The sequence below is a fragment of the Cibotium barometz genome, chromosome 42, assembly GCF_041138505.1.
Source record: "Cibotium barometz isolate CiBa-2024 chromosome 42, ASM4113850v1, whole genome shotgun sequence".
Lineage (NCBI taxonomy): Eukaryota > Viridiplantae > Streptophyta > Polypodiopsida > Cyatheales > Cibotiaceae > Cibotium > Cibotium barometz.
This window is the reverse complement of record NC_141087.1, coordinates 360,314-384,008: the sequence shown is the minus strand read 5'-3', so window position 1 is coordinate 384,008 and position 23,695 is coordinate 360,314. Positions and strand designations below refer to the sequence as shown.

At 46.6% G+C, this 23,695-nt stretch overlaps 1 protein-coding gene and 2 pseudogenes across 2 annotated transcripts in view; 2 read left to right on the top strand and 1 right to left on the bottom strand.

The window, feature by feature from the left end:
• LOC147614010 (uncharacterized) overlaps window positions 1–23,695 on the bottom strand; it is a 72,691-nt gene that overhangs the window by 47,758 nt on the left and 1,238 nt on the right. The window lies entirely within an intron of this gene.
• On the top strand, window positions 6,985–9,052 carry LOC147614012 (uncharacterized; annotated as a pseudogene).
• On the top strand, window positions 19,381–23,044 carry LOC147614011 (uncharacterized; annotated as a pseudogene).

Sequence of the window (23,695 nt, the reverse complement as noted above, 5' to 3'; positions counted from 1 at the left end):
ATGTATGAATCCCATGCTCCTCCTTATGCGGGATCTAGAGGGATTCAATCTACCCTTAAAGGGGTAGAGATGTATTTCTACTGGGGCCAACAATGAAGGCTGACACATAGGACTATGTCGCTAAATGCATTGTATGTCAAAAGACTAAGTATGATAGGGGGAAGCAACCTAGTTTGCTCCAACCACTTCCTATACCTAATTCTCCCTGCTGCTGGGAGATCTTATCCATGCATTTCATCTTTGGATTGCCAAGATCTGTCCATGGAAATATAGGTATGTGGACGATAGTTGATCGATTTAGCAAGCAAGCACACTTCATACCGATCAAAAAGACTATAACAGCACATCATATGGCTACCCTCTTCATTTCACAAGTATTTAAGTATCATGGCTTACCAATGTCAATTGTATCTGATAGAGATCCCAGAATGACAAGCATATTTTGGAAGGGTCTCTTTGACAACTTGGGTACAAAGTTGAATTTCTCTTCGACCTATCACCCAAAGTGAGATTGTGAATTCAACTATTCTTGATCTACTAGAAGCCTATGTAACGGAAGTAGATCAAAGAGATCAATGGGAAAAGTATTCGCCCTTGCTTGAGTATGCATACAATAATAATGTTCATACCTCAACAGGAAGGCACCCTTTGAGATAATCGAAGGAAGGCCCAAGCTCCCATTGATAGGCGAAACAAACTGGGCATGTATTTGCTGGGAATGATGAAGAGCACGGAGTGCGCAATGGAAGTTGCTGTGTGTGTGACGAGGGAGAGAGAGGAGAGAGAAGACACAATCTACAAGGGGAGAGCCATGCCCCTAATCTCCATACATGAGAAGCACACTCTCTGTACACTAGCTCTCTCTAGTGTTATCTGTACCCTTGAGAGGTTAGTGAGTAAGTGGGGCGTCCGGTCGGTCACATAGCCAACAACCTAACATTTCTCCCACTTGATGGCTAATGTGGGAGTCAAACAATTATACAATGGTTAGTTGTTAGTGAGATCCATAAGTCTCACGTTACGCCCATCAGCTGTGTCGACAGTCACGTTACGCCCATCAGCTGTGTCGACAGTGCTGGAAGCACTCACTGGACAGACTCTTTGTCAATGCATCTACTGCGTTCTCAGATGTATGTATCTTCACCAAGTCGAGCATCTTGCTTGCCAAGTACTCAGGGCTAAAGTGATAGCGCACATCAATATGTTTCGTCCTTGCATGAAACACCAGATTCTTGGCTAAAGCAATAGCACTCTGGCTGTCACAGTGAAGTACTGGCATCTTCTGCTCCAATCCAAGATCTTCCACTAGGCGAGCAAGCCATATAGCGTCTTTGCATGCTTCACTCAATGCAACATATTCAGCCTCTGTAGTTGAAATAGATGTACAATCTTGAAGAACGGATCTCCAAGAAATAGCAAAACGAGTAAACGTGTAGATCCAACCTATCATTGACCTACGACTGTCAACACAGCCTGCATAGTCACTATCAACATATCCATGAACAGTCAAATCCCCATGTCCATAGCATAGCTGTCTATCAGTTGTCACTCTCAAGTACTTGAGGATCATTTTGACAGCTTCCCAATGCTTCTTTCGAGGATTGGATAATAGCTGATAACTCCCACTGCATGGGCAATGTCTGGTCTCATAGCTACCATAGCATACATGAGACTACCACAAGCTGAAGCATATGGAACCTTAGCCATTGCGGCTTTTTCCACATTAGATTTGGGACAATCATCTATGCTAAGTATGCAGGTAATGGGGTATCACTGCTTAACTTCAAGTAAGCATGAAACTTAGAACCATCTACCTCCCCCTTCTGCATATTAAAGCATTCAAGCACCTTTTGCACATACTCTTTCTGAGACAAGTACAACAAACATTTCTTCCTATCCCGAGTAATGCGCATGCCCAATATTCTATTGGCTTCTCCCAAATCCTTCATGTCAAATTGTCGTGACAATTCTGCTTGATGTCAGCAATGTCCTTTGTGGATTACCAGCAATGAGCATGTCATCCACATACAAGATAAGCATAATGATCTGTCCATTCCATGGTCTCTTGATGTACAAACACGGATCCTCAGTATTGCGTACAAACCCTTGGGAGAGCATAAACTTGTCTGGGTGCTTGCTTCAAACCATAAAGACTTTTCTTAAGTTGGCACACCATATCTTCCTTGCCAAGAACAACAAACCCTTCATGTTGTAGCATATAAATCTCTTCCAGGAGATCACCATGTAAGAAAGCTATCTTAACATCCATCTGAACGAGGTCAAGGTCTTCCTTGGCAACCAATCCAAGCATGACACGCAAGGCGAAAAGATTTCCTTGAAATCTATGCCATACTCTTGCTTGAAACCCTTGGCTACCAACCGAGCTTTGTACGTTCCAACTCCGGATGCATACTTTTTCTTGTATACCCATCTACATGGTAACGCTTTCTTACCCTTTTGCAAAGGAACAAGCTCCCAAGTATCATTCTTTTCAATGCTCGCCAGCTCACTTTTCATCGCAAGTTTCCATTTTGCACTATCACCCGCTTAGCATGGCCTCTTTGTAAACAAGACGGCTCACCACTGTCACTCACCAAGATAAAATCCACACCAGGAACAAATATCTCCGGTGGATGTGACCCTCTTTGAGATCTACGTGGTGGTGGTGGCTGATTGTTAGCCACATCATGCTCATGTGCAACATCTTGCGGAACAACAATTGGCTCTCTAGCTAGCTGAGCAGGAGATGATACATCGGAGAATGTCACTCTCCTGTATTCTACTTCTTTAAGTGGCTGTTTATACATCTTGGTTTCATTGAAAACCACATCACTGCTATGGACAATGGACCTTGACTCAGGGTCCCACAAACGATAGCCAAACTCACCATCAATTCCGTAGCCAAGAAAGATGCATTTTCGACTCTTCGGATCCAGCTTAGCACGTAACGCTTTCGGAACATGTGCATAAGCCTCACAGCCAAAAGTGCGGAGTCTATCATAAGACACTTTATGTTCTGTCCACAACTCCCAGGCACTTTAAAGTTTAATGACGTATGTGGTGTACGATTGATAAGATACACCGCCGGTCAACATCGCTTCATCCCAAAATCCTTGTGTCAAGCTTGCTTGTGACAACATGGACATGATTCACTCTTGAATTGTCCTATTCATACGTTCAGCAACACCATTTTATGTAGGAGTAGTGAACTCCCTTTTGATACCCTTCTCAACACAAAAGTCATGAAACTCTTGGGAGATGTACTCCCCACCATTGTCTGACCTTAAGACCTTTAGCTTCTGGCCATACTGAGTTTCCATGAGACTAACGAACCTCTTGAAACAAGGGAATGTCTCATCTTTTGCTTTTAATGCATATGCCCAAACCTTTCTCGTTGCATCGTCTATGAACATAATGAAATACAATGCGGCGCCACCAAGACTTTGTGTCGACCGCATATGTCACTATGACAAGCTCTAAAGGGCCTTTGTTCTTATCAAACGACATATTATGGGGAGCACGCGTTTGCTTCCCGTAATGACACTGCTCACAGAAAGGAAAGTCATCAAAAGACATGGAAGGCACGTACCCCAAACGAGACAGTGTCTCCATACATTTCTTTGACATATGACCTAACCGGCCATGCCACAATGCAATGTTTGGTAGCTCGGTTAACGGACAAGACACTATCTTTAGCTGATACATAAAGAGGGTATAACGTACCAACTTTAGATCCACAAGCAATAACCATATTGCCTTTGCATATGCGCCATGACTGCTCTTTGAACAGGACCTTAAGCCCTTCATCATCAAGTCTCCCAACAAATATGAGGTTGCGAGTCAAGCATGGTACATGGCAAACATTCTTGAGGACCAACTTGTAGTAGCCATTGTCCAACATCATGACAATGTTGCCAATACCAACGATGTCACATAAAAAACTGTCGTCGCTAAGTGCGACGGAGCCAACAATCTCTTCATAACAAGTGAACCACTCTCTATGTGGTGTAACATGAAGAGATGCTCAAGCATAAATGATCGCATACAACTCTTTCTCCTGAACTGGGTACCTAGTCTGTGCATCATTGAGTTTCTTACTCTCGAAGGCTAACCTAGTAATGGTCATGTAGATCAAGACCCACTATGCACTTGTACATAGTGTGGAACTCTAAAAGCTCACCTGTATGTATGAAAAGCTTTGTGTTCTACTCCAATGGCATTGAAATGAGATTACAACCTATTATACTATACTTGGACAACATGTCCAAGCCGTACTACGTATAAGGTCTGTGTAATTCAAGAAAAGTGTAAAAAGAGTTAGGGACAGCAAGATATACTTCTATCGCGATAGAAGACTATCTGCTACCTCTTGACATTTTTTGCAATCTTTTAAGTTGGCACCAGGTCAAGAAGGGTTTAAATAGTATACACCCAAAGCTTCATGGTAATTGGATAAGTATGATGATTACTAATAGCCTTCTGCATCCAATCAGATAGAACACTACTTGGAGACCTAGGGCTTAAAGTACAAATTACCAAGAGCCTGCTGCATCCAATAAGATAGAACACTACTTGGAGACCTAGGGCTTAAAGTACAAATCCAAATAAGGTGAAACTTGGTGAACACACTTCCCAAGGCACAAGGAGACTAAGGGTAAAAAGAGACTTGGAAAAAAATGAAATTTGACCACTCAGTGACTAGGTAGGTGATAGAATTTGAATTTTTCTAATCCCTCTTAGCCACAAGATTGCCAAACTATAGAGAAAACACACACAAAATTTGGAGGCATTTGGACACCTAAAACTGATCCTCCTAAGCCCACATCTTGAGTTTGTAACTCTGATAAACACCAAAATTGACCCAGAGATCACAAGAGAGGTTCAAATCAGGTGAAAATTGGTAAGGATACTACTGAGAAGTGATGGAACCTAGGTGTAGAGGCAAAAGTTGATTTTGACCTCTAGAGAGTCAGTTCAGACTTCTCTCGTGATAGAAGACTGATCTGCCTGCAAACAAGATCGAGGTCATATTTTGACTCCATCCTTGGTTCATACTTCTCTGAAGGGTCTCATACATATTTCCAGATTTGCAATTGGACTAATGCATAGTAGAAATAGGTGAGCTAGACTTGAATACAAGGAGGAACCTAAGTTCCATACACAGTTGATTACTGAACCACCCTTGAGGGGTGTTCCACGACCAAAAGTATAAGAGTCTAAGTCACACATTGGTACTGCCAATAGCTATAGAGCAGAAGAGTAGGCAACATAGAAGACTTGGAACAGAATATTGAGTGTGAATTCTAAAATTCTTTCTGTTCAAGATCTCATACAACCCTTGTAAGCAACAAAAAAGGCTAATTATACTTGTGTAGATAACAAGGAAATTCCAGCTCCCATCAAGGATGACTGAAGCAGTTAAAGGTAAGCAGTCAAGTCTGATTTCTGCTTCATATGTATTTGAGGTCAGGAGTATTCATTTAGTCAGGAGCTAGAAGTGACAGGAGTCGAGAGAGTAGAGTATCACTAAAGCAAATAGACTAAAAGGATCTCTCTCTCTCTCTCTCTCTCTCTCTCTCTCTCTCTCTCTCTCTCTCTGTGTGAAAAGAGGTCGGCTGGTTCCCATTAATTAAAACATAAAATAAAAGCAAATAGACTTAAAGGATTCGCTTTGAGCTCTCACGCGATAGGGTGATCTACTTTGCTTCCATGGGCTCCAGCTTTGCCATCACTGATCGAGAGTTATCAGATCCATCACCATACGCATGCTTATGAGAGGAGATCATAGAATACTCTACACTCGAGGAAGTCTTCCTTATGGGAGACTGCAATGCTCGGACACGAAGTGAGCAGTGCGAGACTTATGATCTCGCGGATCCAGAGTCATTACACGCTACACAGAAGGACACCATCCGAGCATTGAAGTCTTCCTTACGGGAGACTTCAATGCTTGGACACACAGTGAGCAGTGCGAGACTTATGATCTTGAGGATCCAGAGTCATTACACGCTACACAGGAGGACACCATGAGAGCTTCAGTAGACACGACTGATCCTTTAGCCTACGGCCATCATCTACTGAGATTGGGTTCATAGCACCGTCTCGTTATTTATAACGGGATAGCACAGTGGCCTGCGTCAGGAGGATTGACATGTATGCCACATGGAGTCGCAGACGAGGGGGGAGTACAGTGGATTACATCTTGGGATCCAGGAAGGCCACTCACTTACTCACCTCTTTCACCACCTCTCCCATACCCATCGGAGCCAACCACACATAGCTTACATTTTCTCTCACTGCAGATACTATATCCCACACACCCACAACACGTACTCCACACCACTATCCATTTCACACACGAGCTAGCCCCCATTTACTCGGCTGAGGTCAAGAAGGAGCTCTTGTTACTCCATCCCACTACGCCACCATCCATACTCACCTCCCACATCACTTCAGTCCTCCAGACATCAGCTATTAGCCCCTTTCCACATACTACTCAGACAGGCCACACTCGCCCCTGGGACTATGCCTTAGAATCGCTGATACGATGATGAGTGGAGAGAGCTATATCGACGACTTCGAGCGCAGCGAGCACTTGGGGAGATCACTGAGAGAGGGGCAAGGCGACAGATGAAGACAATGATATGACAGAAGACTTAAGGAGGCACATGAGCTTGAGCTCTACCGATTAATCATGAGTATGGATAGTGCCACAGCATGGCACACCCTCCGAGAGCCCCGACCGAGTACACCTATTGAGGACTAACAGACAGCATGACTACGTTGAGCGGCTATATGACATACCACGACAGCCTCCTATCCCACACCCACCCGAGCCCCATCCCATGAGCTCTTCCTTCTTCACAGAAAAGATGATGGAGACAGCCATCCGCCGTCTATAGCATCGACGATCAGCTCACCATATAGGACTAAAGAGTAAGCACCTGATCTACGCAGCCGCCACAGTAGCCCCGTTGATCGCACATGTCTTCAACCACTATAGGGAAGGGCTTTCCGGAGTGGACCAGGCACACCATTGTGCCAATTCATGAATCTGGCGACACCCTAGATCTAGGGAACTACAGGACTATCATGATTGGCCATGTAATGGCCAAACTCTACGGGGCAGTACTTGAGGCAGACCTCAGCCCATTTGCAGAGGCGGAGGGTCTACGGGCCCCTGGCCAGGCAGGCTTTAGACGAGCATTCTCCACCATTGACCATGTCTTCATTGCGCTGCCTCATTGATGGGACGAAAACGCGGAAGAAGAGGCTCTACTGATGCCATGGGCTATCTATGCTCTCTATGAGAGGGAGACGGGGTAAGTACGATGCCCAGGTGGTGTTTCTGAGTCCTTGTCTAGCACCATTGGTGTGAAGCAGGGATGCCCGCTCTCTCCGACTCTTTTCGGGTTATACATCGACGAGATCTCTTACTACATCTTACGGGCGAGAGGGGCGGGAGTTGATCTCGCAGGTACCCCAGTTTATATTGTGCTATATGCTGATGACATTGTATTGATTTCAAAGTCGCCAGAGGGCTTACAACGCCACCACCTAGGCGCCTTGGATGAGTTCTGCACACATTGAAAATTGACGGTGAACCTTGAGAAAACCAAGGTCATGATCTTTCACACTTCCCCAGCAGTCAGAGTGCAGCCACATTTACACCAGCAGGAGGAGCAATTGAGGTAGTCACCTCATTTGTCTACCTAGGAGTCACCTTTGTCGACCTACCATGGCCCTTCTCCATGCATCAGGTTGCCATTGACAGACTTACTCGAGGTTATGCAGCTCTAGCCATGCTAGAGAAAGAATGCCACCAAGTGCACTTTCAGGAGCCCCATACGAAGGGGTAGCTATTCGACACTTTGGTCACTCCAGCTTTGATGTATGTTACGGCAGTCTGGACACCAGGATTGGCTGATGTTCAGTGGAGACAGGTCGAGAGGCTCCAGATATGTATGATCTCACGCTTATTTCCCAGCAAGCGTACAGTGCCACATGATATTGTCTAAGCCAAGCTAGCTGCACCTCCATCCAGATATCCGAGTCTGGATATGACAGATCATGGTACACACATGTTAGAGCATGGTTCAGAGCGCATGGCCTTACATGGAAAGGCTACCACCTTTCCGATACGATCCCCCGACTCACCCTTCATTCATCTCTCACGTAGTGAGAGAAACATGGTACTTAGACGGGACTTATGGCAACTCTACACTAGACAGACATGGATTACATCCACCCTGGAGGGGAAGATGTCAGACTACAGAGACCAGTTCCTCACGGTGTCAGATGATGGTTTTATCCAACGCCCGCGCTACATGGACACATACATGCCTCACAGCTCACGGGTAGCTATCAGCCAGCACAGGGTGGCATCACGCAGATTACGGATCGAGACTGGACGAGCTGATGATACCCCTCGGGAGGAGAGAGTTTGCCAGTTTTGCAGAGAGGTTGAGTGCGGGGAGCACTTTATCTGCAGATGCAGAGAATATGAGGACATCAGAGATACATATGAGACCTTGTTCAGAGAGCAGCCTACTCTCCGAGAGATCATGGATGGTAGAGATCAGCATTAGGTGGGGCGCTATATACTTGAGATACAAAGTCACAGAGACACTTTACTGCACCCCCCAAGGCGGCACAGTCGGGAGGATGACAGGCACAGCTCACAAACTTCTTCCAGAGGACCACCCCTCTTCCTTTACACACTGACACTCAGAGAGGAGTGACTCTGCAACAGGCTGAGACACATCGGGCGAGACGACGACCACAAGATGCAGGATGTCGGGCCCCACAACTTCACTGCAGACAGATCCACGCCACAGACCGTTGCGCTACGGAGGAGCGACGAGCCCAGATGATGGCTGACCCAGCAGCGCTCATACGAGCAGCCTTTGCTCCCGACCCACCCATGTATCACATCTTACATCCCCCCATCAGTACTGGATGGAGCTAGCTAGGTATCTGCATTCTCGTGATTGTACTAACATAAGCATATAGACATGCATATACACCCATAGACATAGAGCTCCATCCCACTCACCAGTGGGTTTTTTCCATTTTCCACTTAGTTATACTGTTGTATCAATTCAGCTTTATTTGTCTTTTCCGACAGAGGGAAGACACACCACATGTAAATCTGATTTGTCTCATAGGCCAGTTTTGGCCTTTAATAGACGTAAAATCTCTCTCTCTCTCTCTCTCTCTCTCTCTCTCACACACACACACACACACAAACGAGATGGGCTGGTTCCCATAAATTGAAACACAAAACTAAAGCAAATAGACTAAAAGGATCTCTCTCTCTCTCTCTCTCTCTCTCTCTCTCTTTTCCAGTGCACACGTCTCTGTGTTACTGAGTATAGAACTCCCGTGAGTGCCAGAGTGGCCTACTTACAGGATATACTATCTGTACAATGAGGCTCATCTCCGAGCTCTAATATGGAGTTATGGTGGATGATAAGATGAGCGCAAAACGAACCAGCGTGGTCGTGAATACCTCCAACGGATGCATCCCCCCACAATCGTAAACTTGTGTTTGGGCTGATTGGGTTGAGTGGACCGTATTAGGTTAATGGGCTCCCCTTGTCTTCTCTAGCGTTTGTCCTCCCGCACATTCGCAATAGCATTCGCGGTCTTTGCGATTTCCATAGTTCGTCTCTGGTCTGCGTTAATTCTCGCATTCGCCTTCAAGCATTTACCTTCATCTTTGAGCATTAGTATTCACCCTCGAGCATTCACCCATTGAGGTATTCTTGTATCGCATTCATTTGTGCAATCAAAGCAAATACCATTTTGCTTGCGGAGTGGGGGGGTCTTGGTGGGTTTGGGACCCCATCTGGTGTCGCTTCTCTCTCTATCTTTCTCTCTCCACTCACTTACACATTCACTCTCTCATTCTCTCTCCATATCTATCTCTGTCTCTCAAGGCATGAGTAACCCTAAGGCTCACCCTATTCATTCCTTGTTAAATGCTTGAGTTTGTGTGGAGTACAACTATCCGCAAGGCATTTCAATTCTTCCGCTGCACCTCTTACATTGGTATCAGAGCCTTCTGTGCTTCATTTCTCACATTCTCTTGCAAGAAACAGGAAATGCAAACAAAGGGATAAAGACTTGGACTTGCAAGCGTGGCTAAAAACCCTCTGTCCTGACACTACTCCCCCCTTTGGAAAAAGTTTTTGTCCGCAAAAACCAAAAGTAGGAAGTCATAATGAATAAGCTGTATGCAAATTCAATACATAAAACATTAAGGTTGTGAACGGATAATAATCGTGAGCATAATGTCAGATTAAGATTCAAGAAAACATAATAGCCTTGGCTATAAAAAAGAACTTGAACATGCTAAGATAGCATCTATGATCATAATCATATGCAAATTCATAGCACTGAACCAATACTAGTCAAGCAGTAGAGCCAAGATTAAGGTTCAAGACAAAATTGCAGAATTCTTGCGTGGAAAATATATAAGGTTGTGAAACTACAACCCACACCAATATAGACAATGGTGGCCACTTAAGCTGTCTAGATGGTAGAGTGCTAGAAAAAGGCAATCCTCTCAAAAGGAGAGCGACAAGCACTGAACTTAGGACTTTGAAATGACACAGATTATGTAAGGCGCTAGTGTCAAGTCCGTGAGTATGTCATATCCTCTACATGTGTGACCTTAGTATATAAGGCACCTAGGGTTTGTACCTTATAAGTTTTTAGTCATAATCAAAGGTGCATCGATTTCTGTGTCATCTGTGTGTGAGAGAGAGAGTGCTACAACCTTATCCACTGCGCTACGCCTTGCTTCCTAGCCGCATGGACGAGCGGACGACACCATCACGGTAGCCTCGTCGATGGCTACGCGCTCATACTCAACACGCGCGCCAAATCGCGCGACGCGAGCTCATCCACCCGTAGAGTAAATCTGAAGGTAAGAGCCTCAAATGATGTCCGATTTGAGTGTTCTAGTAGTCTATAGAACCACGCCAGAATCAGCTACGCATTGATACTCAGCAAGTTCAGTTTCATGCATTTTGAAATCCTGTTGTCATCTATCACGTTTGTTGCAGTCTGTAGAGAGGATTAGGGTTAGGGTTTCAGTTGTGGGAGCTCTTGGGTAGGTGTATCCTAGTGTAGGGATGGTACCTGATGAGTTTCGTTCGATTCTGACATGATTGGAGGTGTTAGATGCTAACGTGAGCCATCATAGGATAATGGCGATCTCTGATGTACTTAGATGTGATTAGGATGATACATTTTCGAGTGTGTATGTATAGGACGGTCTCAACCTGACAAGCTCACGAGATTGCCTCCGTGCACCTACGAGTCACTTGTGTCTTCGGATTGACATTCATGTTAATCTAGGGTTATGCGTGTATGCATGAGCACGTGTGTATACCCCTAAAACATTGGCACCGTTGCCGGGGACACTAGACTCTAAGTAGGAAGGCCTATGTCACACTCGAGTGATGGTTAGCTTGCTCTAGTTTTGACTAGAGAAAGCGATTTTTCTGATAGGATCCGAGAGAGGATATCTCGCGATCTAGTGGATAGCCAGGAAGCATGAGTCTTGCCGAGGGTCCGCGACTGGGTAGTGTTAGTAAGTTAGATTAGTATTGGGAAGTGTAATTGGGTTTTAGTTTTTGGTTTGTGTTTAGTGTAGGATTTAGGGTTATGAGTATGGTATCGGAAGAGTTTGGGAAAAACGCGAGTTAAGCGTAGAGTGATATCCGTTTGCTTGAGCACAAAACCCAACCCTTCGACACAAAACATAGGTCTATAGGTAGGATAGAAACTCTGATTTTGATCTAGCGCATGAAAAAAACGCAAGAGTAGCGAGAAATCTGAGAAAAAACAAGGGTAGTTGCGAAGAAACGCTAACCGACTCGATAAGGGGTAAAACAAGGGAAATTTCTGGTTTGTTGAGGGATTTGACTTCCACTTGTCAGAATACGCAGCGGAGATGATGACCAGATCTGGGACACGAGCAAAACGCATGCAGAAAAAATACAGCACAAGAGAGAGAGAGATGTGTAGGCGTGTAACTCTGCTCTATATACACAAGAAGATCCCGGTATGATACACAAATGGTATGGGGGCTGGGGGCCTATTCATATGCCCCCAGATGAGCAGTCGGCCTGCTGAAAAAAGCTCCACGACTGCAGCATCAGTCGGCCAGCACTAAATGAAGCCCACGACTGCATACATCCAGTCGGCCAGCAGTACAGAGGTCCACGACTGCTGATGGGCAGTCGGCCAGTCACCTGTCTGCTGATGGGTCAGTCGGCCAGCCACTCAGTGCTCCTGCCAACTCAGAACTGCCTCCCAAGCCACAGAAAAAATGGAAAAAATAAGGGAAAAATGATAAAACACCTCATAAGGGCGGGCACACCCACAACAAAGGCCCTGGTGTATAAAACTAGACAGGAGATGACTTCTAACACCAGCTCCTGGCTGTGAAACCAACCACTGGGAGCTTGGGTGCCACCTGAGCAAATCGTGAGAGAGCGACTTCGTGAAGAGGTCCACCATACTGTCCTCCGTCGCGAACAGAACTCTAGCAAGATGTCATTAGCAACGATCTGTTCAAGAAGAAAGTGCCTCTGGATGACCATGGGTTCCTCCAGTGGAAGCCCAAACCTGCAATGCAACCTCTGCATCCTCACCACCTCACAAGCAGCATCACAAGCAGCCCGGTACTCTGCCTCTGTCCGCGACAAGGCAAAAGATGACTGCCTCTTACTGCTCCGTAAGACTGCTCCTGGGCCTGAAGTAGATCTCGTCGTGTCCGGATCTCCTCCCCAATCCGAGTCACTCCAACCGTGGAGTCGGACTCCATCCAACAATCCCCCTCCTATGTACAAGAGTCCATGATCCTTCGCATGCCGCAGAAACCACAGGAAACGCAATCCTGCCTCCCAAAGAGTCATCTGCAACCATGAGCTCAACCGTCTCATCAGGAAGCTCCCATCCAATCTGGTGTCCATCAACCAGATCAATGAACCATTCTGCTTCTGAGTCAAAGAGGCATCACACAGCCCACAAGGATCAACACCTGTTATTACGGTGCACAAACAAGTGCTTGAAACCTCCTGAAGACCACGCAAGGCCTTCTGAAACCTGTCAACCACCCCCTCTGAATCCGGAACCACAAAGCCTGGAGAAACCACCTCCTTCTGCAAGTAATCAGCTGCCACCTGCCTGGCTTTCCGAAAGGTCCCCGTGGAAAGAACATCCTCATCTACTGGAGGTTCTTTGTCCCGAACACGACGAGACATCAGAGCATAAGTGACCCGTTCAGTTTCCTCTGACTCACGAACACAAGAACCACCAACATCAGTACTGGAAAGTTCCTGCCAACTGCTGCCATCTACTGGTAAGCTATCCACCATCTGGTCCCGGAAAGCCTGCACCTGCAGTGTATCCACACACAAGTGGCCATTACCACACTGCCACTCATCATCACAAACCTGAGGACCTGGGAGATGAAAGCTTGTAGACTCCATTCTCCACTCCGCCTTCCCAAACCACTTGGCCTGTTGCTTTGTCCCGGAGAACAACAAAATGCTCATCAAACTCCACCCGTACGCCAGTCTTGCAAACCTGATGCACTGACAACAGATGTAAACCAAGTGCCGGAACATACAACACCTAGGAGGAATGCTTCCCCCCTCTGCCATCGGGAACTATCTCCATCCTGCCCTCACTGTGAACTGGGATAGTGGACGTATCCCCAGTAAGTATGTGACCAGAAAGCCTGCAGAGATCCTGTAAAACCGGAAGGAGACATGTGCCTGGAAGCACCACTATCTAGAATCCACTCCCGAGTATCCGTTGCGGAGAATCCTCCAATCTCCTCCCTGCCTGAAGAAAATGAAACAGCGGTGTCCACCACCTCCAGGTGCACAAAAGCCGGAGTCTTCATGATTGCTACTGAGGAATCTTCACCCTTCTCGGTCTTCCGCTTGGGACACTGCCTCCAATAGTGGCCTTTCTCGCCACAATCATTACAGGTCCTCTCTGCCTTCAGTTTCTCGCGGTCAGCGTCGGACTTCTTCTCAGAAGACTTCTCCGATGAAGCCTTTCCTTTGCCTGAGTTACGGCCTTTCAACCGTTGGCCAGTTAAGGCCTCCGAACCTCCACCGTGAGGAGGGTTCGTGAATCGTTCCTCCTAGTCCAGGACCATGGGTACAAGCTCCTCCCACGTGATGGTGCTGAGCCTGCCACTTGTAATCAAAGACGAGTAAAATGCTGAGTACGAAGAGGGCAAATGTGACAGAAACGTGATGGCCATGTCCTCTGACGATATCTCCTTCCCAGCTTGAAGAACTTCCTGCTGAAGAGCCTACAGCTTGTTAATATGCTCCCGCATCATCGACGACTTTGCAGGGCTCATAACCCGCATCTGTACTTCCAAGGAAATCCTCTTCATGGGCGATACCCTGTTGTAAAGAGAGGCCAAATGCTGCCATATACCTCTGGCCAGCGTCATATGCTTTACATGATTGATTACCTGTGGTGTGCAGTTGAGGAAAATAAACGAACGGACCCTGGCGTTGACACGATCCCACATCTGTGTCTGAGCCTCCCGGTCCTTTCGGATCGACGGTAACTCCCCTTCCTCTACTTCCGGCCGTGGAATACCAACGACGACGAAATCTGCGAGGTCGTAAGACTCCAGAACAGATTCCATCATAACCTTCCATATGCCGTAGTTGCTCCCGTCCAACTGACGGTCCACCGGGAACGTGGGGAGTGTCGGGATCTTCACATGCCTCTCGGCCATCTCTAACAGATCTGCCATGGCGGGGATGTACTCTGAATAGGGTGTGGGTGGGAACAAAGAAGAACTAAAACCTACAACAAGTGGCTGTCCAGCAAATCAGCCCGCCGTCCTCTTGCTTCTCCTCTTCCCGAACAGTCCAAAACAGTCCACCAATCAGCCACACAACAGTCCCCCTCTTGCTCACACAAATCCCAAGAACTATCTAGAGCCTAGGCTCTGATACCATGTCAGAATACGCAGCAGAGATGATGACCAGATCTGGGACACAAGAGCAAAACGCATGCAAAAAAAATACAGCACAAGAGAGAGAGAGATGTAGGCGTGAAACTCTGCTCTATATACACAAGAAGATCCCGGTATGATACACAAATGGTATGGGGACTGGGGGCCTATTTATATGCCCCCAGATGAGCAGTCGGCCTGCTGAAAAAAGCTCCACGACTGCAGCATCAGTCGGCCAGCACTAAATGAAGCCCACGACTGCATACATCCAGTCGGCCAGCAGTACAGAGGTCCACGACTGCTGTTGGGCAGTCGGCTAGTCACCTGTCTGCTGATGGGTCAGTCGGCCAGCCACTCAGTGCTCCTGCCAACTCAGAACTGCCTCCCAAGCCACAAAAAAAATGGGAAAAATAAGGGAAAAATGATAAAACACCTCATAAGGGCGGGCACACCCACAACAAAGGCCTTGGTGTATAAAACTAGACAGGAGATGACTTCTAACACCACTATACATCAAAAATCTTCCAGAATTGAATTTGGCCTCATCTCTGTCAATTTAGACTTCTATCGCGATAGATGTCTGAGCATACAGAAGAAAAGTCAAACTAAACTTCTGCTGACTTGGCTGGGTTATACATAGCATAGTTACCTTGTGGCTAAAATTGGGAATCATTTGGACATCTAGGTATCATGATAAGGCCAGTTTAGTAAATTTTAGAAGGTGTTTTTATGGATTTGAGCTTGCAAAACTGAAAGAGAAGTGTGAAGTGAGTTTTTATGGCTTGAGTGCAAGAGTATAAAGGTATAAGCTCTGTGTAATTCAAGAAAAGTGTAAAAAGAGTTAGGGACAGCAAGATATACTTCTATCGCGATACAAGACTATCTACTAACTCTTGACATTTTTTGCAATCTTTTGGGTTGCACCAAGTCAAGAAGGGTTTAAATAGTATACACCCAAAGTTTCATGGTAATTGGATAAGTATGATGATTACCAATAGCCTTCTGCATCCAATCAGATAGAACACTACTTGGAGACCTAAGGCATAAAGTACAAATCCAAATAAGGTGAAACTTGGTGAACACACTTCCCAAGGCACAAGGAGACTAAGGGTAAAAAGAGACTTGAAAAAAAATAAAATTTGACCACTGTCAAACTAGGTAGGTGATAGAATTTGAATTTTTCTAATCCCTCTTAGCCACAAGATTGCCAAACTATAGAGGAAACACACACAAAATTTGGAGGCATTTGGACACCTAAAACTGACCCTAAGCCCACATCTTGAGTTTGTAACTCTGATAAACACCAAAATTGACCCAGAGATCACAAGAGTTCAAATCAGGTGAAAATTGGTAAGGAGACTAGTGATGAGAAGTGATGGAGCCCAGGTGTAGAGGCAAAAGTTGATTTTGACCTCTAGAGAGTTAGTTCAGACTTCTCTCGTGATAGAAGACCGATCTGCTGCAAACAAGATCCAGGTCATATTTTAACTCCATCCTTGGTTCATACTTCTCTGAAGGGTCTCATACATATTTCCAGATTTGAAATTGGACTAACAGAGCACCCAGGATAGCAAGTCAGATAAAAGACTACCCCAGTCAAACTTGGTCACTGACTTGTATAAAAAGGTCGAGTCGAGCAGATAGCCGTTGCACAGTAGAAATAGGTGAGCTAGACTTGAATACAAGGAGGAACCTAAGTTCCATACACAGTTGATTACTGAACCACCCTTGAGGGGTGTTCCACGGCCAAAAGTATAAGAGTCTTAGTCACACATTGGTACTGTCAATAGAGTGTCAACCAAGTTGACCAAGACCCCTTGACCACTATTCACGAGGAAGAGTACTCCAGTACTTCTTCTGAGTTTTCTCTGTCAATATGGCTGCTGAAGGATCCGCTATGAGTTTCCACAGTGGTAACTTAATGGCTGGAACCTCTAATCTCTTTGACGAGGGAAACAAGATTGAGTTAGAACTCAAGTACTCTAACCGACATGGAGCTAGCATCTACCAGGATGACAACCATAATTATTACTATAGAGTTGGAGATGTGTTAAACCCTGCCCCAGAAAGGGTGGAGGTGGAAGTTTTTTACACTCCGATTGTTATGTGGACCGGTTAGGTGCTCAATATCGTACGGTAGAGGACCTTGACTCTATACACGAATATGGGAACGTGGCATTAGCAAGAGATAAACAGGATGTGGAAGAGATACAGCCAATCGTTCGTATGGGGATATGTAAGAGTGTATGCAAGGGCAAGAAGATACCAAAACTGACCATGCAGCTAACGGGCTCTATCGGATGAACACGGAGACAAGAGGCACATTTTATAAGTGCTTGGACCCCAGAGCTAGAGAGTTGACTGATGAGAAGTATCTGTATGTTTTTACACATCAGAGACAGGCTGGAGCGCCTACTCTCATCCTGTACAAATTTGAGCGGAAGTATTGTCGAGCCAACTCTGTTGATCTAAACAGGTTCCATATAGGAGGGTCGCCTGCTTCTCAAGTGCTAATGAGTCCCGCTAATCCCACACCTCAGTCAAGAGTAGAAACGGAACGAGCGATTGAATCTCAACTCAAGAAGATGCTGATACGACCTGAGAGGGGAAGTTCAAAAGATGGAGTAGTTATAGCTGGAACGGTGATGAGAGGACATGGCGGTAGAATCTCTACACCCAATATGATTGCAAAAACATCGGAGTTAAGAGGTGGACATACGGCCGAAACAGGGTTTTTGCATCCACACCCCAGAGGAGACACCCCGGTAATACGAGGAGAACGAGCAGGCGGGCGTGCTCCTGAAAGAAGAATGGATCGAGGTGACCACCTAGGAGAACCTCTTCGGAGAGTTCCTCGGGGTGAATATCTCCCAGATATGGCTAGGGGCAGATTGTACAAGGAGCGTAGAGTACAACCGTCATAGGTTGCCAAGTGGGTCAATAAAAAATTCTCAAGATCTAGAGACCCATTCGCTCATGTGGCAAGTTACGTCCAAGTCATAGAAGCAGAAAATGTAACTGTCATGAGAACACAGTACCAAGGATTTGGAATGACCCTAGAGGGTGATGCTGTAGACTGGTTCCAATCCTTGAAGAGTGTGGAATACGCTAACATGGATGAATTCTATGAAGAATTCACGGGAGAGTTCTCGAAACGTGGAATTGAGCACAACAGCTACTCCCAAATCTATGACTTCCAACAAGAACCAAAAGAGTCAGTTAGGGATGCATCTAGGAGAATGAAGAGGTATGTGAAGAGATGTCTCAATATATCTCTTCTTGGACAATCTTTCATCAAGTGGTCTCCTTGGCACTTATAGCATGGCCCCCTACGCATTGGAGTACCTGCATAAGGTCTGGGAGGGTAAGTTGGTCTAGGCTTAGCTCCTTCTTGCGCTATGAACATGACGGTCCTCTGGTCCTTAGCATAATGCCCTTCCATTGTCGCCGAAGACGTTCCCGGATTGGCTCCACTTCCTGGTACCCAAGTCTCAAGATGTGGTGCCTCTTCATAGACAAGGTAACCTGCACTGTTGTATCCACTGGGGTCCTTGTAATATGACGTTGGCACTATAGCTCGTTCTTGTGACTCGTCTGCTGGTGAAGCATAACGCACAACTTGTCCTTCTCCTGGCAGTGGTGGTTGCGCTCCTAGTACTGGCATCGGTTTCTCCACTCCTGCTGGGTGATGCGCCGGCTCAGGTGCATATCTCGGTTGAGGCGGTGCTACTGCTGCCGTTGGAGTCATTGGTCGCTCTCGAACATAACCTTTATTGTAGAAGCACTCCTCGGTCGTATGATTCGTGTATTTCCTTTCAATGTCACACCATTTAGGCATCTTTGGGGGAAGTGTTGTTGGGCAATCCCTCGATAGATGGTCACCATTACATGTGTAACATCTTTTCGGCTTAGGAACTGTTACTGCTGCTGCGGTGTTGACTCGACGAAGCACTTCCTCAGTGAGCTGCTCATAGTCCACAGCTGCCTCTGCCTTCTTGGTTGCTTTGACAGTGGAAGTTTCACTTGAAGTGGAACTTTTCCTGTCACCATTCTTGTCAGCGTCTTCTTCAAAGACTTTGCAATTGTCAACTAAGTCAATTGCTTCCTTCGTGACCTCATCTAGAGAGACGCACTTCAACCATCCGGACCGAAAAGGAAAGTCAACTTTAAACATGGTTCACAGTATACCATCTCCAATAGGATCTGAATGAGACGATCGTCCCAGTGAAGGTAGTGACAAGAGCACAAGCTAAGAAGAGAGCACAAGAGCCCAAGCCTGTGCTGAGCAAAGAACGGAGGAAGAGAAGACTGACAAGTCTAGCGTCAGAACTTCTAGTCGAGACAACCCATGGAAAGAACGTAGAGCGCAGATGAAGGCTAGACGAGAACGTAAACAGAAGGCTGTAGAAGCTGAGCTGGCAACAGCTCGAGAGCAATTAAAGCAGCACGGATTGGCTGAAACCCTTAAACCAGTTGATGTACCGAGCAGCAGCCCACATGTGAGTGGGTGGCATCCCAGCTCACATGTGAGCCAGGCACGTCAAGAGGTTCGAGAGGCAGAGGAGCAGAGACACGAGTTTTACTATTATCGCCATGCCTCTCAGTGGACTCAGCTTGGTGATAAAGTGACTGGGGAGTTTTTTGAGATCACCGGACCCCGCCATGCTCGAGCAGGAGTACGCCAGCTTAGGAGGCAGGACGGATCGTTAGCCACTGAGCCCGAGGAGATTAGAGCTATTGCCACTGAGTTCTACAGAGACCTGCTTTCAGCGGAGCCAGCCACGGAAGCACGTGATGCTTGCAGACAGACTGTGTGGACCCATGTGCAGAGGAGGGTCACAGATCGTATGCGCACAGCTTTGGGTGCGCCCCTTTCAGAGGATGAGCTTGTTGAGGCTTTGAGGACTCTCCCGCGTCATAGTTGCCCTGGGGAGGACGAAGTGCGAGTTCAGGGGGATCCGTCTTGGTAGACAAGGTTTTTGAGCCGCTTGATGCCATATTGCAAGCATTTGAGGCGAGATTGAGGAACAGACAGACCCTAGAACAAAGGTGGTTGACTCACCCCTATCCGGAATTAGAAAAGCAGAGGCTGGAAATGTGTAAGCAGCTTATAGAGACTGCTCAAGCATTGTTGGAACCTCCACCCATAGATCTAAAGGATAGAGTAGTACAACCAGTGCACAGAGAAGTGAACGATAAAGTCATTATGCCTAGGGAAGAAGAGGTTCGTAGTAGGGAAGAACCGCTGCCTAGGTCGCAAGACCCTAGGGAAGTTCCTAACACAACGGACGAATCAGTGATGGAATTCCCACCCTATGTTCCTATTGTTGAAGAGCAATGGCCAGAAGAGTTATGGATGGCTATCAAAAATGCCCAAGAAAGGGAAGATGACGTCAAATCAGCTCCATTCTCTGAAATCGTTTTAGATCGACCGCCAATGGACGTTCATATGAGGTCATTCTATGGTGATGTGGGCTCTATGGCCTCCAAAGACAGTAGACCAACGTCACTAAGGACTTTGCCACCATACATTGGAGATTATGAGGCAAGGTCAGAGTTAATGAAGGTTCCATCGAAAAGGTTAGGGCAAAAGCAACGACTGGATACCAAAAGCTCTATCTAGTATCCCTCCCTCTCTCTCTCTAAAGCTCCATCCCTCCCTCTCTTTCAAGCTCCATCCCAAGTCTCTCCCTCTCTCTCTCAAGCTCCACCCCTCCCTCTTTCCCTCTCTCTCGATTCTAAAGCTCCATCCCTTGCTCTCTCGAGCTTATGGCACAAGTGAAGGTGCAAGCTCGGGTGGTAAGAAGAAGAAGGATGAACCATCATGGTGAGAAGAAGTGCATTCACGAGTGTTGGGAAAGGCCGGCGGTGCACGCGCATGGAAATGCAAACTATGTGGCTTCGAAAGGCAAGGAGGCACAACCAAAGTCCGCGCTCACCTCCTTAAGCTAGAGGGACAACAAGTATCCATATGCAAGGAGGTGAACGCCGAGTTGTTGAAGGTATATCAAGCCAAGGATGCCGCCATCAAAGCTATCAAAGACGTGAAAGAAGCGGCCAACCCGAAGCGCCCCGCAATCGACCCGAACGACTTGGTTTTTCCCTCTTCTACGCCTTTTTTATCCCTTGGTGTTGATAGTGATGCGGCGGCGGCGGCGGAGGCGGGAGCGACATCATTTCGATCGGCATTCACAATGCCTAAGACTACTCCGGTCTCCGCTCCCAAACCTCGGCAACGCACTCTACAAGGCTCTTGAGATCCAAAAAGGAAGGAGGATGTGGATGCAAGTGTTGCCCGCTTCTTCTATCATGATCACATTCCCTTCATAAAGGCTCGGTAAGACTTTAGTCCTCTCATACCACATAGTATTTACATTGTACAATTCTAGGCTTTGATGCTAAATTCTAATTTCTAATACCTATGTCACATGTAATACCTCTTATGTGTCAAGACTGTGTACAAGGATTGGAGAGTATGGGGCACACTATGTGCCACCCTCTTCGGAGGTCCTCCGCACTACTCTACTAGATAGAGAGAGGGCCGTTGTGGAGATGGCAACCCTTAACATGAAGAGGCAATGGACAAAGTATGGAGTGACTCTCATTGCCGATGGATGGAGCGACACCAGGAGGAGATCTATCCTTGGCGTTGTTGCCTATTCCAAAGGGGAGATGTATTTTGCCCACTCCCATGATGCTACGGAGTCCGGAGAGTCGGCCGATGTCCTTGCGGGAGAGTGGGCCTCCGCCGTAGAGACCATCGGTTCGGAGCTTGTGATAGGGCTAGTCACCGATGGAGAGGCATCAAACAGGGCAGCCGGAGCTATTTTGGAAGGCACAAACCCTCACATCACCGTGTCCTTTTGTATGGCACATTGCCTTAACAATCTCCTAAAGGATTTGGGCAAACTACCTTGAGGCTTGGATAGAGCCTCTCATTGCATCTACGGCAAAAATAGTGTCTTTTGTCAACAATCACAATATCCTTCGTGCTGAGTTCTTGAAGCGGTTGGGGGGCAAAGTTCTTCTCATGTATTGTGAGACCCGCTTTGGCTACAACTACCTTATGGTTCATCGCTTTGTCGAGTGTCAAAGTGCAGTGCGGAAGCTCTTCATCAGTACTGAGTTTGCGGAGACATCCCATGCAAGTACAGCCACAGGGATCATTTGTACAAGGAAGGTAGAGGATCTTGAGTTCTGAGAGTCTCTCAAGACTCTTGACAAATTGGTAAAACCAGTAGTCCACTTGCTTAGAGTGATGGATGGATGCAGCCTTGCATTGGAAACGTTTATGAAGCAATGGATCGCATGTAGACAGCCTCGGAGAGCTTGAGAAGGACCCAGATAGACTCGAAGAAATCAAGGACCTTTGCACCAGCAGGTGGAACTCCTATGGTTCACCTCTTCATGGTGTAGCTTTTGTGTTGGATCCGGAGTTCCAAGGTGCACGTCAAGAGCATGATTCCGAGGTGAATAGGCATTGGAACACTATTTTGAAGAGGCTTCACCCTGATCGTGACATGCAGCGCAAAATCAAGGATCAGCTTGCGTTTTACAGGGATATGCGAGGATCATTTGGGACTGCCGATGCTCAGATTGATCGCACCAAGATTTCATTCGTCTTGTGGTGGCAAGAAAATGGTGCGGATGGTCCCGATCTTCAGCGACTTGCTATCCGCATTCTCAGCCAAGCGGTTAGCTCCTCTTGCTTGGAGCAATTGTGGAGTGTTTAAACTTTATAGCCACATTGCATCTAGGAAGAGGAATCGACTTGGAGTGGCAAAAGCAAATGACCTTGTTTTTGTCAGTGCAAATTTAAGAATGCTTGGCAAGTCAGCATCCAAAGTGACAGACCCTTTTCTGCAGTGGGAGATGGAGGCAGAGGCAGAGGCAGAGGCAGAGGTGCTTGGAGAGGCCGGAGGATCTACGCATGAGGATGAGCATATGTAGGACGATTGGGACGATATTCATGATCAGCAGGGCACCACTACGGATTGGGAGGCGGGGGCCTCTTCTCCTCCTACCCAGGCATGAGGCATGAGTCACGACTCATTGCTCATTGGTTTTAACTTTTTGTTTCCTTTGAGTCTTGACTCTAGAGGCTTTACCCCCTTTTTGTATTGCCCCACGGGCCACCACATGAGTGATTGAGCCTTGCAGTTTTTGTTTTGCACTCTAGTCTCTAGCCTCTACATATCTTTTCATAGCGGCATTGCTACCCTTGTAAGCCACAGTAATGATCTATTATCTTGTTGCTCCAAGCCTCCAAACTTTTGTGTGCACTGTGGAGTGTGGACTCTATTGAATATTCAACTTTAAGTTATTGATCTTTCTATGCAGAATATGAATAGTGCGTTTGCAACCGGTTATCGCACGTAAGTCTTGACTCTTAAGCCCTATTCTATGATTGAAAAGCATGCCTAAATAGGATTCTACTTGGACTAATGGGTGTACCAGGCTCTCTACTACCATATAGGTTAAATCCAGCCTAATTTATGCATATTTTAGGTTTAGCGTTCCGGCCCTCGTTCCCGTTCCACCTTTCCGGGGGCCCCCATTCCGTTTCCCGTTCCGGAGCCCCCCATTCCCGTTCCGTGTTTCTATGCTCCAGATATGCATTGGCGGGTTATCCCAAGCGTGGGATACAATCACCGATGATTTCTCTGAGTGTTTCAACTTTCTCAA